This window comes from Sorghum bicolor, chromosome 9 (assembly GCF_000003195.3).
Source record: "Sorghum bicolor cultivar BTx623 chromosome 9, Sorghum_bicolor_NCBIv3, whole genome shotgun sequence".
NCBI lineage: Eukaryota > Viridiplantae > Streptophyta > Magnoliopsida > Poales > Poaceae > Sorghum > Sorghum bicolor.
The window spans coordinates 45353482-45372781 of NC_012878.2; the positions used below are offsets into that span (position 1 = coordinate 45353482).

Below are 19300 nucleotides of genomic sequence, written 5' to 3' on the forward strand. Positions count from 1 at the left end.
GGACAACAACTAACGAAGGTTGTTTGCAGACGAAGGCTGCTAAATGATGAAGACTGCTAACTAACGAAGGTTGTTGACTAACGAAGGCTGCCGACAGACGAAGGCTGCCGACAGACGAAGGTTGCTGAATGGTGAAGGTAGGCCAATTATTAACGAAGGTTGTTGACAATGAAGGACAACAACTGAAGAAGGGTGTTTGCAGACGAAGGCTATTTACTGACGAAGGCCAATAATGACGAAGGCTAATCGCAGACGAAGGCCAACAACTGATGAAGGCTGTTTGTAGACAAAGGTTGTTTACTGATGAAGGCCAATAATTGACGAAGGCTAAAATTTGCAAATGAAGGCCATTGAGAACCAATGATAGGTGAATACCACTGACTTACTGACGAAGACTACTGACTGGCGAAGGTTGTCGAGTTATGAAGACCAATAACTGATGAAGGTTGTTCACTAACTGGGGCTAGTAACTAGCGAAGATTGTTTACTGACTATAGCCAAGAAGGAGACTGGCAACAGTTGGCTAACAATAATAACTCACGATAGATGAGTACCACTGATTTACCGATTAAGAAAAGCCATTGACTGACAAAGATTGCTGAGTGACGAAGGCTGAATTTTATGGAGGCTATACTATCTAACATAAACTAAATATCTTAGAATTTTAAAGAACGCGCATACAACAAAGAAAATATACTCTATAAGAGGATTAGCTTGGAGAGGGAAAAAGATACTTATGGTGGTGCTGGTGATCTGCATGTTAGTAAAAATATATTCGAAAGAAAAAAATTTGAAGTTAGCCAGTTAAGCCAAGCATCTATAGCCCCTTAGGCGATGCTTTTACTGTGGCGGAGGCCATCACAACTTTCTTGGTCACATTGGTGATAAGTTGTATGTGAAGTTATTGTAAAATATTGCCTTTACAGGCGAAGGTTAGATCAAAATTATGACAAAGTAAATCAAAAGAGGACAAATTACAAGGCATTACGAGCAGATGAGAACTTGTAAGTTAGTGAGAAATACTCACGCGTGTTGGCTTGGTTCTTGCAAGTGGATAATATCAGTGTTTCTATGAAATGTTAGTATTTGTACACATAGGATCACAGTGAAATATTTAACAAAAATAATGAAGGTGAAGAGACATAAATTTGAGAAATGTAACAAATTTTTGTAATGGCCGCAGTTTTGGCCACCGGTTAACCTTCGCTAAAAAATTAGAGTGCTACCTGAAGGCGTTCGAAGATAACACGTTCAAACTTTGACACAGTATTTTCTATAAATATTAGAGTGGGCAAGACAAGAATGAGCGAGATACTTATCTCCATCGGCTATGATGATAGGGGTTTTACATGGTCATCCGAAGGCTTGATAAAATAAACCCATGCCAAAGGTACTGCCTCCGCACTTCGCTAGGTCTATTGAGGCTGGTTCACTACTGCTATTTCACAGGTCAGAAGCCTCTGCTGATAGCTCGGCATGCCCAAGGCCTTGCCTTGGCCTTCCCTAGGACTAGGCGCATGGCGCTGCTTGCCGAAGGCACCTGGCTTATGCTCGTCAACCTGGTAAAAGGAGAAGGTGATTGACGAATCCCAGTGACTGATGGAGGCTGTTTTCTGATGAAGACTGCTAAACTTTGCTCTTCCGCATGTGGCAGGCCTTCCTCCAGTGCGGCCTGGAGGACCTGGCTTTTGGACAACCTGCGCATGTGAAGAACACAAAAGCTCGCAAGGCCTTGTGGTTTGCATACGGAGGTCTTAAGTTCCAGCCCTGCTCTGCTCTGAACCAATTTGCTGGAGCATATATTAGTTTTATACAATCGAAGGCATTGACCGCTAAAAATTGATTGTTTTTCCTTTCTTTCTTTTTTTTGTAAAAAATTGGTACAGCCGAATGCTTTGGCTAGGAAAGTTATATATATTTTTTTTTAAAAAAAAGGATGATACGGCCGAAGGCTTGGTTCACCTTGGGTATGTTATACCACAAATAGCAAAAGCAAAAATAGAGCATGCATGTTTGACATGTAAGTGTGCAGAGGCTGACATGAAGAAGATATTGAAGTGGTTCACTCCAGACTCTAGAGCCTTGAGACTCAAAGGTCCCATGCACCAAGACACGACTTGGATTTGCAGAAGGTTGCAAGGTAGTAGGCGAGTTGCCCTATTCTCCAAAGGTTATAACAAAACTGATCATCTTCAATAACAAACATCAAAATGGTGAAGTGGCTAACGGACGATCTTTAGGAATGCCCAAGACTGCACACCACAAGGCTTTCGGAGGCCTATCAGGTGACAAGTATGTCGGAGGCCCATAGAAGGAGTGCGAAGGCTGGACACCTGTAGGTCTTGGGGATTTTATTATTATATTTTTTCATTATATATAAATGTATGAACAGCCAAAGGCCCAAATTTTTTTGGCATTTTAAAAAAAGAACAAAATTGGCCGAAGGCATTGTTGATTTTGTAGATTTTTCCTTTACAAAAATGACTGATTTTGTTTTTGTTTTAAAATAGTCGAAGGTTGAAAAAAGTTTAGGTGATTTTTCTTGAAAAAGTTTGCAAATTAGTTGACACTAAACATACTAAGTCCACTAGCTACCAGGGTTTATGGAGATCATAACCTTTCCTAGAGGGTTATCGTAGGTTCAAACCCGTTCGGAGTAAGCACCAACGAAGGCTAGGCTGGAGAATGCAGACGGCGAAGGCCTGACCAAAGAAGACTGCGACGAAGGCCTGACCAAAGAAAGCTGGCGACGAAGGCCTGATAAAAGAAGGCCGATAAGGAAGGCTGGAGAAGGCCAGCGACAAAGGCACCGAAGAAGGCCGATGACAAAGGTGCCAGAGAACGCCACCGACGAAGGCTCGACCGAAGAACGTTGGTGACGAAGATTAGCAATGCTAGCCAAACTGGAGAAGGCCAGCGACGAAGGCTCGGCCGAAGAACATTGGTGATGAAGGTCAGCAATGCTGGCCGGATTGGAGAAGGCCAGTGAGGAAGGCGCTAGACACTACTGCACGTCCGGGCATTAGCACCGGTCGGGAAAGGCCTGTTGCCCCGGTTCCCGAGTCGGTGTTGTCCTTCTGGGACTAAAGACCCACCCTTTAGTCCCGGTTCAGGGCATCGGGGCTAAAGCCCCCCCTTTAAAACCGGTTTGTTATAACAACCGGTGTTAAAGGGTCCTGCTAAGGCTACCATGTAGCAGGACCCTTTAACAACGGTTGGTATAACTAACCGGTTTTAAAAAGGGGTCCTTTTTTTCTTTTTGTTTTTGGTTCATTTATTCATTTCTGTTTGTTTTTTTTTATATAATAATAAAAGATTTGTCAATACGTATTTTATGTTGATATATATATATATATATTACACGCATATTAAGCACAAATATTATTAAAGGCTTAGCTTTATAATTAAGCTTTGCCTATAATAAAACAAATAGGCCACACTAATAATTAAATAGATAGATATGTAGCAAGCTTTATATATAGTTTTATCAGTATAACATTCCTAGCATATATATATATATATATATATATATATATACAGCCGATATAAATGATCATCGTTGTTTGGAATAAGAGTTTCGTTGTCGTTGAAGTGAAACTCGACGTTTGGATTGATCACTTGATCGCAAAGAAATCCTGCTAACGCCTCTTGAATAACTTTGATGTGGCCTTTTTGCATGACCTTTTCCCTCAACCATTCCGTCTTCAATTTGACATAAAAGGAAAAAGGTATTAGTTATTATTTAATATAATTCAGGAGATAATGAAAAGAGACATGTAACGTACTCTAAGGGTCTCTGTGGGTGTTGGATTGACGTGTACCATCAAGAATTTGCAGACGTAATATCCGCATAGGTTGTTCCCCCTTCTTGTCTTTAAGCACCACTGTACAATATATAAAAAGATTCACAACCACGCCAATAGGAAAGCTAAAAGTTTGCGAAAGTTTGCTATCTAGTACAACTTACTTGTGGATGGATTATATCAAGAGGTGCTTTACAATCAATGAGATGTTCACGGTCAATAAATCTTTCCTAAACCCTACACACGGCCATTATGGATCGTCAATTAATAATTGTTGAGTTATACCATGATATTCTTCTAGCTAGCTGAAATCGACATTACGTACCTTTGAATAATGTTTACCATTTGTTGGTAATTTTTTTGCAGTTTTCTCAATGAGTAATAGATTATCAACCGGATCGAGTAATAATAAGTAAAATAAAATATGCATGCTCCAAATAACTATATAACTCACTAGAAGTTGTAGGGGAAGAGTATTTTTGGTTTTGTTTTTGGTTCATGAAGAACCTCGTAAGATTGGTGCAGACTTCTACCTCATAAGATGATGTCCACACTGCCTGCGGAGCCTTGAAAACAATACCCAATACTATTGTCATTTTTGCTTCTGAGCTCTCTCATTTGGTGCCTGCATATATATACAAATCTTAAGTGTGTAAGGATTATATACATATAACTAAAGAAGGTAGAAGTTTAATAAAAAAAGAAATACTTATAGACAAAAGCAACTGACAAGAGATTTGTTGAGAGCGTCGAGGTGACATAATTGGTGTAATTCTTCAAACTGGACGTATATGATGTCATTTCCACGGAAGTAGTGATGTTGTCGAATACGAACAGAAATCCAATTATCTCCCCTGTTAGACGCCTCCATGCACAACTTGTTTATTGCATACATTTGTGTGCCGAGCTCATGTAAGTGCTGAGGGTTCATTAGACTCCTGCTCGGTTCATATCTTGCCCTCCATTGATCAACTATCTGGGCCTTTTCAAAAGTGTGACGTCCAGCAATAGCGATAATATCTTCGATATTTAGACCACTTTGTCTAAAGTAATGCTCAAGCGAATCTAGCTCAGACAAGATTAAAGATTGCTTTAGCATCAAGTCCTCATTTGAGTCGTATTGATTTGGCATAATCAACGGGGGCATCGGTTTTGATACTTTCTCGAGCTGTGGGACCCCCTTTCCTACTCTTTTCCTCGTCTGTTGTGCAGACTTGACCAGAGAGTGCTCATAGTCTGACCGTGCTGGCTTCTTCTGAGCTTCTCGCTGCTTCTTTTGGTGGTCCGCCACCTTCTTCCTCAGTTTCGCTGGCTTTACATATAAGTACGGCTTTTCTAGGTTCCGCCGCTCTTTCGCTTCCTGGTTCAATTTAGCAAACCATTGTTTCACCTCTGCTCTAGACGAAGCATTTTCCTCCTATTCACTCTTTTCATAAGATAATTTTTCTGGTGTCTTAGCTTTTTTCGCTGAGGCAGCCTTCTTTGGAGGTGGGACTCACGACTTCGGTCATTCTGGGGCGGACCGCTTCTGATTGCCTCGCTTTGGAGGCGATGGGACTGACCATGTACTCTTTGGAGAGGGCGGTGCAGGTGGTGGGGCCGATCTTTTTGGTGTTGGAGAACGCGGTGGTGGCGTTGGAGACCTCGGTGGAGGAGGTGGAGACCACGGTGGAGGCGGTGGCGGGGTAGGTGTGGCCGCCGCATGTGTTGGAGGAGATAGGCTGGCTTACAACCGTTCCATCGAATCTAGCATCGTCACCGCCCGCAACACTATGATGCGCCGGGGAATGAACTGGACTTAGGTTGGAGGAGTCCCTGCCGAGAATACAACGAGTTATGTGAGCAAACTTTTTTTAAATGCAATACATAAATAATATAAGAAGTAAAATCACGCACACACCTATGGTGAGGAAGAGGCGATAGTGACACTCCTGGAATAATTATGAAGCGCTTGCGCCAACAAATAAACGTCTTCTCAGCTTCACCTAAGGTCTTCTCCGTGTCTCCCCCTTCTATTTCTAGAGGCATGCTGCCACAACCTCTCTCAACCCTATCCACTGAGACGCTAGCATATCTAGCTAGTACTGGTCGACAATAGATTCTTGGAGTTCTCATTCGGTCGATAGGGTTGACAACACCGATAGCCACCTTTTTGTGGCATTCCCATCTGGTAGGTGCAGCTCACAGGTAGTAAAAGCCTCTGTGACATCATCCATGGAGAAGTGTAGCTTCGTGTCATCCTGAATGGTTGGTACTTCCGTGGATGCGCAACTGCTTTTCAACTGGCCTAGGGGGCTAATGTTGACCTTAGACTGTGATGTACCTTGCCCTTTCATCATTTGACTAAGTGCTTCTTGTACTTGCCTTTTAATCTCCACCTGCACCCATTCTTCACGAGATTTCTTGCGCTCTTGTGACTGCATAACAAAAGCTTCTAGCTAGTGGATCTGCTCTGCCTCCTCATCTTTCTTTCTCTGGCGGCTTTTATAGGTTTCTCGATTAGCTTGGAATGAATGCAGCCACGACACTGCCCCATAGCCTCTCATATGTCCACCGTGCTCACGATTTTCAAGCACGTACATGAGTTCATCCTTCTCCTTGTTGGGCCTAAACTCACCAGACTGAACCGCCTCTCATGCACGGACTAGTCTCTGTGCTGCTCTAGAGATTTCTTAGCCCCAAACTAGAACCCTGGTGTCTGGGTCCACGCTTCCCCATGACCGTAGAACCAATGCTTGGAGCGTTCGTTCCAATTCTTTGCTATTGTCTCAGGTGTGACCCCTCCAGCAAGCATCTCCTGTTCCATTCGGGGTCTCATTTTTCTTTACAACTTTGTTGTACAAAGTCTTCTTCAAATTCTGAAACAGTACCACCATCTTCTTCATAGTCCATTCATAAATTCGCGCCTTCAACTCTTCATTGTTGGTGTCAAAGGAGAAAACCGTCGTGACGGCTTTCCAAACTAACTCCTTGTCACGATCAGAGACAAAACTAATTTCAGGAGCCCCTCACTTCTCTCTCTATTCACGAGCTCGGTATTTGGTCTCTTACAAGGTAACCATAGTGACCGACATATTTAGTTGCATGTTCACCAAGTGGTCTGCCTGTAGCTGTCTCGAACTCAGAGATTACGTAGCGGCCCTCCAATAACTTCTTTGGCCCTCATAGAGGTACGCTTTTCCTCGTAGAGGTCGATCTAGAGGGCTACATATATATAGAAACAAAAATACTAAATTAATAACCAAGTAAGTCTAAAACCTAATGTAAGACATGCATTATATATGTTTACATTTACATACCTCGCCGGTATTCCTTTCTTGTTGCACGACGAGTTGTTGCTCAGGCACATTACCCTCTTGTTGCTCAGATGCATTGCCCTCTTGTTGCTCAGTCAGATTGTCCTGCATGAGCTCATTGTAATCAGCAAAGTACTGACTACCTCGTCGATCTTATTCCTCATGGCATCTTCCATATAATCAGGATCATCGTGAGAACAGTCGGCCATTTCTATATCTGCAACCATATATATATAAGACTATATAAGATAAGAAAACAATAATATATACAAAACACTAAAAAATAAAATATATATTAGATACTTATATACTACTACTAGTACTACTACAAACTAAAGTACTAGAGTGCTCCGAACTAAAAAATGATACTAGAATCTTTTAAGCCAATTAATATACTAGAATAATACACTAAAAATAATACTAGAATAATACTACAAACAATAATATATATAAAACACTAGAAAATAAAATATATATTAGAGACTTATATACTACTACTAGTACTACTACAAACGAAAGTGATAGAGTGCTCCAAACTAAAAAATAATATTAGAATCTTTTAAGCAAAGTAATATACTAGAATAATATACTAAAAAAATACTAAAAAATAATACTAGAATAATAGTATAAACAATAATATATATACAAAACACTAGAAAATAAAATATATATTAGAGACTTATATAGTACTACTAGTACTACTACAAACGAAAGTGCTAGAGTGCTCCAAATAAAAAATAATACTAGAATCTTGTAAGCCAAGTAATATCCTGGAATAATGCAAGAATAATATACTAAGAAATAATACTAGAATAATACTACAAACAACAATATATACAAAACACTAGAATAATATATAAAAAACAATATAAAAAATACTAAAATAATATACAAAAAATAATACTAGAATAATACTACAAACAATAATATATACAAAACACTAGAATCATATGTTTCCAAAGTTTTTATATATATACACACACAAAACACTAGAATCATATTTTTCCAAAGTTTATATATATGCATTAATTTAGCCAGATTTTCCAAAATTTATATGCATTAGTTCATAATTGCTCGGCTTATATATAATTAAACTATGCTCGGTGTGTAGACGTATAGGGACGATGTGGGATCGGAGAGACGGCCGATCGGTGGACGGCGGAGGCGTTGGTGGAGACGGCTGCGGTAGTAGTGACGAGGACGGCCGCGGCAGCGCTGGAGACGAACGGTCGGCGGCGCGTGAGGGCTTGACGAAGACGAAGACGAACCATTCGAATCCAGGCTGCTTCTGCCCTTATATAGGGAGGACCCTTTAGCACCGGCCTGTGGCTGAAACCGGTGCTAAAGGGGTTTTAGTATCGGCTGGTGGCATGCGCCGGTGTTAAAGGATCCAGCGCGTGCCACCAGCCGGTGTTAAAGAGACCCTTTAGCACCAGTTCCAGCCACACGCCGGTGCTAAAGGGTCCTGAGGCGGGCTTCTGAAATTCTTAGGACCCTTTAGCACCGGTTCCAACCACGGGCCTGTCCTCTGTTTTTTGGGTTTAGCTTTTTAAATTGTTTTTCCTTTTTTATATATACACTATACCTTATTAATTCTATAGTAAATTGAATATTTTGCATAATATTTTTTAAAAAGTGACATGTATTTTATTTTTTATTAATGTAAATAAGAAAATTTTAACCTTAAATATCTTAGTGTCTTTTTTAAATTTTCAATAAATTTGTAACTAATGTTTAGTATTTTGTTAATGCAAAAATATATGATTCAAATAAATTTAAAAAAAATTGTATCCAATCATCAGGAAATCTATTTTCACATCATATTGACGTTAAACTTTTTATTTTTTTCATTTATTACTGAAAATATGATTAGGGTACAATTTTCATTAAATAAAAAAAAAATCTATTTATCACATTTGGTCTATTTATCAAATAAAAAAATATCTTAGGCAAAGTAGGTTTAAAAGATTCGTCTCGTGATTTACAGGTAAACTGTGCAATTAGTTTATGTTTTCATCTATATTTAATTTGTGTTTAGTTCACCCAAAAACAAAAAACTTTTCAAGATTCTCCATCACATCAAATCTTACGACATATGCATGGAGCATTAAATATAGATACAAACAAAAACTAATTGCACAGTTCGCCTGTAAATCGGGAGATGAATCTTTTAAGCCTAGTTACTTCATGATTGAACAATATTTGTCAAATAAAAGTAAAAGTGCTACATTGTCAAAATCTAAAAATATTTTGGATCTAAACAAGGCCAAAGTTTGGAATTGCAGCCACCGGAGTTATCTCGTCCATGGAGAGAAATCCCAGGGTAAGGGTGCCCGAGGATGGAGAATGCCAGCCCTCCATGCGGATCAAGATAATGGAAGCCGAGTCCCTACCGAGATCAACAGCCTCGTCGTTTTTGGGTGAACTAAACAAGGCCTAAGTCTCTTGGTTGAGGATTTTTCTTTTTGTCACATCACGTGTTAATTAAATCTTGGCTAAAGAGGGAAGACGACTGCTGCGCCGACGAGGAGGTGGGGCTGCAGCTTGTGCTGGATTCAGTGACGTTATGAAGTAAAGTCACAATGTTACTTTGCCTCGATCTCCACTCTCCAACTATCATCTAACGGCTGTATAAATTTCTAACTGACAAGAATAAAACTGGCATCCAACAAAATAATATTGCTAAAAACAATACAAATAACTCTATACATTTTTTAGACAAAAAAAGGAAGACAAGAAAATTAACGACTCTGCTAACATGAAAAAAGGAAAATGAAAAGGAAAATCAAATATATGAAAATATATTAAAATAAAAAACTTCTATTAGGTTATGAATTTATATTATTTATACTTTTATATTTTTCTATTTGGATAGATTCCAATTCATGTATTTAGGATCGAAGGGATTTAGGATCTGTGACTGTTAATTTTATGAACTTTGTCTTTTGAATTAAATATTAATTTAATATTAATATTTAATTTTATAGTATTGTTATTTTGTCGTGTGATTTATGTGATTTTAGTATAAAAGTTTAACCGTCTCGTAGCAACGCATGGGTATGAACCTAGTATAAGGCAACTTCTCTGATCTAAGTGAATGAAAAAATGAAGACTACAAAAAATAAAACAGACTCCACTAAACAAAAAAGGAAAAAACTGAAAATGTAAACTCCTCCCTTTGTCTAGAAAAGAATGTAATTATAGAATTCGTGCCGGTCAAAGTAGCTCAAGTTTAACCAAATTTACAGCAAATAGTATTAATTTTGGTACTAACGATACTAATTTTGCATCATGAACATTAGTGTTTTTTTATATAATTTTAGTTACAGTTAAAATTGATTGACTTCTCGAAAAGTGAGAATTGTATTTTTCTGTGGATGGAGGGAGTAGCAAATATATCCGTGTCTTGTAACGGGAGAAAAAAATATTAAATATTCATAATAAATGATAGACCTCTTGATTTTCCGTATGTCAGTCTTAATTCATATTTTTATTTAGAGTAGATTAGACAATAAATTGTGAAGGATTCCAGTTTATGAGTTAGACCATTAGTTTAATCGGTCAACTCAGCGAAATAAAAAACGATTAAAAATCGAGTGGAGGCTAGCAGAGAAATAGATGTGAACTAAAATGTAGAAATTTATTTGTGTTGTTTTTAGAAATATTATTTTGTGGCTACTAGTTTATTCTTGAGAGTGATTTGCTACTGATCGTTTCTGCTTCACCTGCAAACTGTTAGAATCTTTTGTGCTAGTGTACTATGTGTGGCCTACAGTGTGGGGGCTGGCGGCCTAGAAATCTGTACAGCCGTTACATGCTAGTTGGAGAGTGGAGATCAAGACACTTTCCTTCGTAAAGTTACTAAATCGGGTTCCTCCTCTGGCACCTACTTCTCAACAGCTAGAGAGCTGGCGGTGCAGAGGTTGCTTTGGTGACCAAGGTTCTGGCCACCGCCCTGCACCTTGTCTCCATCAGTTTTTACCCTCACGAGAGCATGAAGGACCCGGTCTTTGCACACTACCCATTTCTAGGCTCCTCGCGGCTCTCCACCGATGCCGGGATCCGATCATGCCAGTCACTACCGTCAGTCATTTCTACACTAGACCTTGCTACTGACCATCTGAATTGAACCTAGTGTAGAGAAATTGTAGCAGTAGTAAGCTTCTTCCACGGGTACTGTGATATTGTCTAAGGTCTTGGTACTAATAACATAGTATTCAGTTGGGTGAGTTAATGGTAGTACTAAGCTGCTTTCTTGTTCGTGTATGTAGCCAAGCCAACGACCCTTAACACATGTTTTTACTAGATCCAAGTTTACAGCTAGTGTTGTAACTGAATAATCCAGCTTGGAAGAGATCACTATTCTAGCTGTCTTTTAATTTGTTTATATTTACCAAACACCTAACACAAGAAATTCAATTCTAGGCCTCACTACTGTACTTAAACTTTAAGCTAAGTCGTTTAATTTTGAACGCAACCAGTTTTATTAGATATCTGTTGTATAACCACTACAAGGATTTGACCCTTATAGCACCACTTGTTTTTGCAACACCACTCATTTGGTTGCAATATTTGGTTCTATGGCAACCAACGTCATAATTGGTAGCGATACATGGGCCTTATGGCCACCAAACTTTTGTGTTGTATTAGTCATAGGCTCCATTGCAAGAGGTAGGCACTAATGCCATGGTGGAAAAGGTGGTTGCAAGTATGGGTTCCTATTGCCACAGCTAATGTTGAGTTGTGATAATATTGATTTTGTGTAGCGATAGCTAGGTGTTGTTGTCACCATTGCAAAGTTGGGTGCAATTAGTTGCACTTATGGCCATGATGCAATTATGTTGTCTCAATCTTGACTTGCGTTGCAAAAGCTATTGCTATATTGCATCCAAAAAAGTATTAGTTGCAAGTTGTTGTGAATATAGCCACGATGAAACTTTGTTGCCTTAAACTTGTCCTCGTTGCAAAAGATCTTATCATATTGCATCAAACAAGTCTTTCGTTGCATCCGTTGAGTTTCTATTGCCACTAACTATATATGTGGTTGCATTTGAGTATATTTGGTTGGTAGAATATTTGTATTACAACTAAAATTTAATCGTGGGCATTATGTATCATCTATATGGGTCTAAACCCTAAAGATTAATGCATGTGTGAATGACTGTGTTATATCATGGAGATTATGCTAAAAGATAATTGTCCAACATGTGGTGAGTCTATGTCGAAAGAGACTAGGCAATAATCCTGCTGTCCAATGTGTTCTCTTATTTAGTTCAGTTAAGCAAATAAAATTAAGATAATCGAAATATGAAATAAGATTTTTTTTGTTGGCACTACAAATCTGCTACACAAGTGGGCTTCTATGACAGTCCAGTTATGTCACTAAACCTTGAAATTATATTACATTACAACATATATGTCCTTCCTTGACTTGGATAATTTATTAAATATATAGAAGTAGTAATTGTATAATGTATAATGTTCATTGTTTTTTAATAAAATAAAGATATTGTTTCCTTGAGCTATGTTGATCCTATCAACTATATATCTATATTTATATATATACTTGGTTCATGCCTGTATGTTGCAATGAGAAAATACTGAGCCTGGGAAACTCTCATCAAAACCCATGTCCAATACCCATCGAGTGTCGACAATTTTTTTATAAGTAACTGCTCATGAAGATGTGAAGTCCAACAAAATCAACAACTACAACACTAATAGTTTATTCACATCATAGAGATGTCTTTACACTATGCGCAAAATATATTTCATATTTAAGAAGAGCATGCACGAATTGTTCTTCTTGTATTAAAAATCATATATAGTAACCTGAATATTGTAAACAACAAAATTGTGCATTAGGATAGGAGGTACGACATAAGAAAACAAATATTTCAAAACTACTCAATCTATCCCAAATTACAAGACATTTGACTTTTTGACACTAAGTTGACCACTCGTCTTATTCAAAATTTTGTGCAAAATATCACTTCTTTTGCTGTGGATTGGTTTAATAATAAAAGTTCTTCAACAATGACTTATTTAACTATATTTGAACAATTTTTTTGAAGAAGATGAGTGGTCAAACTTGGAATAAAAAAGTCAAATGACTTATAATTTAGGATGGAGGGAGTACCTAGAGTGAAAAGAACTTGATAAATAAATCCTTTTGGAGCCTATGCAATTTTCTCCATTCTTTCATTGGGTGTAGTTAGACTTGTTAGTAGCACCTACATGTATTCATGGAAAATAAATCCTATTAGGGCCATACATGGCTTAAGGCTTCCTCCAAAGGTAAGGCAGCTCCATAGAAAATGCATCAAGTGCTTGCTTATGTAGTCACCATTCTGATTCTTGGCAACAATGGAGGGTGTTGTCCTCGCGTCTTCTACATTTTTAGCAACCCGTGGTGTCTACATAAGAAAATTCATCCTGACTACCACTAGTTGAACATACACTCAAACTATACCAATGTCAATACATGAAATTAAGTACAGATTGATATGTCACCAATTTCAGCAATCAGGCTTAAATCTACTACAGATGGATACAAGAAAGGATTTACACATACTGCTAAGTCTGGAAAGCTCGGCGGGATTCGGCGCTTTTGAGAAAAATAAGTGTATATTTTCTATTGCGCCGGTGGGAAATTTTGGAGAAGTCGCGGGAGTGTTTTCTCACCAAGAAACACTCACCGGACGCTGAGTACGGAGGCACCGGACGTTGGCCTCAGAGTCCGGTGTGCTTGACCCTGCTAGGGTGGAGCACCGGACGCACTCTTAGAGCGTCCGGTGGTTAGCGTCCGGTGTGCGGGTGTTTTGCGACCCGCTCTGCGCATGGGTCCGGTGAGCACCGAACGCTACCGGTGCTTAGCGTCCGGTGACCCTGCGATTTGTGAAACTCTCTGCGCATGAGTCCGGTGAGCACCGGACGCGTCCGGTGTGGACCTGCAGAGCGTCCGGTGATCCGCAAGTGACCGTTAGGATCTGACACGTGAGATTCAGGACGGACACGTGGCCAACTCCAGTGCACCGGACGAAGGGAGTCGAGCGTCCAGTGCTCACTTAGTAGCGTCCGGTGCCCCCGTTTTCAGCCCAGTGAAAACAGCCAACGGCTAGTTTCTTTGAGGGGCTTTTAAATAGAAGGTGGCCGGCTTTGGGAGGATAACTCTTGCACATTTGATTACTTGAGACATACTTTGAGCTAGAGAACACTCCCTCCACTCATCTCCTTGCTTGATTGCTAATCCTAGTGAGATTGAGTGAGATTCAAGTACATTGCTTTGAGAGTTGCATTTAGTGGCACTTGATTCTTGAGTTTGCTGTGGATTTCTTATTACTCTTGGGTGTTTCCCGACGCCCTAGACGGCTTGGAGCAGCGGTGGTGTTGAGCTCGTGATTGGAGATTGTTTCGAGCCTCACCAAGTGATTTGTGAGAGGTTCTTGAGCCTTCCCCGTGGGAGATCGCAATTGGCTACTCTAGTGGATTGCTCGTGGCTTGGAGGATCCCCATCTTGTGAGTGGATGTGCGGCACCCGCTGAGGGTTTGGCTTTGGATTGCCAATTAGCTCGTGATCCATCAAGTGGGTGTATCGCCACAACGAGGACTAGCTTGCCGGAAAACAAGTGAACCTCGGTAAAAAATCTTGTGTCATCTCTTGTCGAGGATTCTCTTGTGATTGTGATTGTGAGTGATTGGTTGGATATATCTCTACTCTACAACGTTGGTATAACAATCACTCTCCACTCCTTTACTTGTATACCTTGCTAGTTGTTTAGCTTGTTTAGCTTGTTTAGTTTAATCACTCTCCACTTCTTGTTTAGGAGTGTAGCTAACCTTCTCTTGTTGTTGTGCCTTAGTGTTTAGCCTTGTACTTGTTTGTATAGGTGGCTTGCATAGCTTAGTTGAGTTAGTGCTAGAATTGCTTTGCCATTTGTTTTACTAATCAACTTGTCTAGTTGAAGTTTTTAGAAATTTTAAATAGGCTATTCACCCCCCTCTAGCCATTTGGACCTTTCAGCCTAGAGGACCTGGCTTTTGCACGACCTACGCATGTGAAGAACACAAAAGCTCGCAAGGCCTTGTGGTTTGCATACGGAGGTCTTTAGGGGCTGTTTGGTTGCCCGTATTAGGCCATACATGGTTCCCGGGATGCAACCTCGCCCAGTTTGGTTGCCTGCATCCGTCTTCTGGCCTGGCTCCTGTCGTGCAAAGGAGCCCCTCGGGCCTGGCTGCCGAGGAACGGCCGAATCGGGCGTTCCTCCTCATCCTGGCTCTCGGCGTGCGCCTCCCGTGCTCGCGCCTGGCTCCCTCCGTGCGCGTGGAGATGGCGCGAAAACCCTAGGGTCACCGCCCTTGTTCCCGCGCTTCACCGCCCTCGTTCCCGCCATTCGCCGCCCTATAAAGCCCCCTTCCCTCTTCCTCCCTCTCTTCTTCTTCTTGTCGCTCCTCGTCTGCACCACCGGTAGGTCTTCCTCTCGCTGTGTTCTTGATTGATTGGAGGTGTTCTTGATTGAATCGATCTGTTGCAGGTTTCGTGCGTCGGCCACCCACTCCAAGCAAGTGAGTTCCCCATCTCTTTCTCCATTCTTTCCCCAATATTTGTCGTTGATTCGAAACCCTAGCTAATGAGATGTTTTGATCTGGGATGCAGGCACACCAGATCTGGTTTCTTTGTTGTTCTTGCGGTAAGAACCGGACTTCTTCATATTTTTTTCATTTGGGGGGCTTTATAATGTACTGATTTCATCGGTTGTATGGTAATCTTGGTGTTTTTGTTGTTGTGCTTGTAGATCTGACTCCTCTCGGTCGTTGAAAGGACTTCACTGGTGGTGCTGCTTGTTGACGTGGGTATTTTGCACATCTCTCACCCCTCCTTGCTCCCCCTATTCTGTATTGCGCGATAGCGAGTTTTGCGGTCTATGATGATGAAATGATTTTACTGAGATGTTGTCCAAAGTCTTGAATTTGTTGAAACTATTTTACTGAGCTGTTGCCTAAACTCTATGATGATGAATTAATTTGTTCTGAGTTGTTGCCCACAGTCTATGATGATGAACATGGAACAAAAGAGAAGGTTTCTGATTGCTAGAGCTAGTGCTCTTATCTCTGCCATGTATGCTCTTCTGCTTGCTAGACTTAGGCTGCTTAGGTGTGAGAGGCCTCAAATCAGTTATGGTCCAATGGGTCTTAGGGATGAGGAGAGGCAAAGGAACCTGAACTTGATTTATAACTATAATGACATAGAGTGTGTGAACATGCTGCGCATGAGAAGAGCCCCCTTTTTTAGTCTGTGCAACCTGCTTAGGGACAGAAAACTTGTTTCCGACAACATTAATTCTTGTGTTGAAGAGCAAGTTGCTATGTTTCTCCACATTGTTGGTCATAAACAACGATTTAGAGTTGTCAAGAACAACTGGAGAAGGTCAATAGAGACAGTGCACCACCATTTCAAAGATGTGTTGTATGCTATTGGAGAGCTTAGGGGTGAGATGATTAAAGCACCAAGCAATGAGACACCAGCTAAAATAAGCAGCAGCCATAGATGGTATCCTTATTGGAAGGTAACTAAGTTGGGTACTAGCAGTTAGGTTACATTTGTTGCAATAGGTCATGTGAATTTACTATGCACTTATTTGTATGCCATGTAGGACTGTATTGGGGCCATAGATGGGACTCATGTCTTTGCTAAAGTTCCAGTGAAGATGCAAGCTGCATTTAGGGGTAGAAAGAATGCCCCCACTCAAAATGTATTAGCTGCAGTTAGCTTTGACCTCAAATTTGTGTATGTGTTGGCTGGGTGGGAGGGATCAGCACATGATGCCACAATACTAGCTGATGCATTACAGAGAACTGATGGGTTAAGGGTTCCTCCAGGTAATTAAAATAAATGTATACATAATTAGTACATATAAGTGCATAGTCTTGAAACTAATTGATGTACACATTTGTTTTAGGCAAATTCTACTTAGTAGATGCCGGATATGCATGTCGGCCTGGATTTCTTCCTCCATACCGAGGTACTAGGTATCATCTCAAAGAATATGGGAATAGGAACTACCCAACCACCCCTAAGGAGCTCTTCAATTTGAGGCACTCTAGTTTAAGAGTGACTGTAGAGAGGGCTTTTGGATGTTTGAAGAATCGCTTTCGCATAATAGACACCAACAAGCCATTCCACCCCTTGAAGACACAAATCAAGTTAGTCCTTGCATGTTGTATATTACACAACTAGATCCTAAGTTTTGGGGATGATGAGATAATCCCTGAAGAGTTCTCCTGGATTCCAAATGAAACCAACACTCAGCCCCCTCTTGGTACTGAAGACAATGCTGCCTGGGTAATGAAAAGGGATGAATGGGCTAACCACATGTGGGCTAATAGGAGACTTTCAAGGATCTAGGTCTCATGTCTGTATCTTTCAGTTATATTTATTTAATCAGGAACAATGTTGTAATAATTAATCAGGAACTAGATCTACCACCCTGATCTGTATGGTGCAATCATGTTCATCCCAGGCTTCACTGAGGAGGCCCTCATGTTTGCTTATGGCCATCTGCTGGACAACAAGGCACTTGGGACATCCTTTGTGCAGTGGTCTGATAGCCATAGGGTGTTATGGCTAAGGGGTCACTTGGCCAAGCACTACTACCTGTGAGGCCCTCACAACTTGATGGTTGATCCTTTTGTGCAGCTTTGTGGTGGCTGATCTCTGGTGTGCAGTGGTGGTTTCTTTTGGGCCTAACCACAGCTGGTGGATGTAGAGTGGGCTGACTAAATCTTTTGTGCAGTTGATGAGATCCTGCATCTTTACTAACACTAACATATAGTTAGTGTGTTAGATAACCCTTCACCTACTACCTTAGATCAACCTAGCTTGTGGTGTGATTTAAGCTGGTGGAGTAATTTGAACAGCTATGGTTATGGCAACCTAATGCCAGTGATGTGAACTTATGGCAACCTAAGATGATGGCAACCTATTTTCCTGTGTTGTGTATTTATTATCTGAGCACATGTCTATTTTTCCTGTGATGTTGTTTGTCTAAGTTGAGCACATGTCCATTTGCCAATGATGTTACTTTTCTGTCTATTATTCTTTGTTTGCCAATGATGAGTATTACTTTTCATTACATACTCTGAGGTTTTGTTTTGGCCTATGATGATAAAAATGTATGAGGTTTTCTTGTGTCATTCATCACATCTGAAGGAACCATAAACTTTACTTAGCAACAATTGGGTCTATGACTCAAGATGATGGCAAGAAGTTTATGGTCCTCCAGATGCCATGGATGTCATGATTGTCTTTAGTAAAATTTATGCAAAAACATTAAGATCTAAGGCCCCTATTTTCCTGTGATGTGGTTTTATTAATTTGAGCACATGTCCATTTGCCAGTGATGTTACATTTCTAATAATATGTACAACTCAGCAGATTCTGCCTTTTTTTCTTGCTATTCTTTTCTTGAACAGCTATGGCTTGGTATGTGGTTCATGTTGGCAAGAAACCTGGTGTGTATTCTAGCTGGGAAGAAGCACATGAGCAGGTCAATGGCTTCAAGGGTAACTGCTATAAGAAATACAACACCAGAAACCAAGCTGAGCAAGCCTTCTATGGTCAATCCCTTGAGAATCCTCCTCTTCTACAACCTGTCAATCCACCTCATGTCCACAATGATGGAGACGATGTTAGCTTTGCCTTGTGGCTTGCAGTTTTTAAAATTGTAATAGTGGTAGTTGTAGTTTTGCTAGTAGGTTTTCTTATTTGGAAGCTGCTGTAACAACATGTGTGTGTGGGTGGTAAGATTACCAGTGTCATGCAAGAGGTGTCTTGAACTTTGCAGATGCAGGCAACCAAACAATCATTCTTGCATATGGAATTTCAATCTAGTGATACATGCATGCAACCAAACACTGGATCATTCAAACCGAGCTCCAATCATGCATGTAACCAAACAGGCCCTTCTGCATGCCCTCAGCCAGGCCAAAGGCGCCCAGGCTCCCTAGAGCTAGCCTGGTTGGCCTGAGAAGACAACCAAACAGGCCCTGAGTTGCAGCCCTGCTCTGCTCTGAACCAATTTGCTGGAGCATATAAGTTTTATACAATTGAAGGTATTGACCACTAAAAATTGATCTTTTTTTCCTTTCTTTCTTTTTTTGGTAAAAAGTTGGCACGGCCAAATGCTTTGGCTAGGAAAGTTA

At 40.4% G+C, this 19300-nt stretch overlaps 1 pseudogene; it reads left to right on the forward strand.

The window, feature by feature from the left end:
• LOC8077904 lies at positions 16657-17504 on the forward strand (annotated as a pseudogene).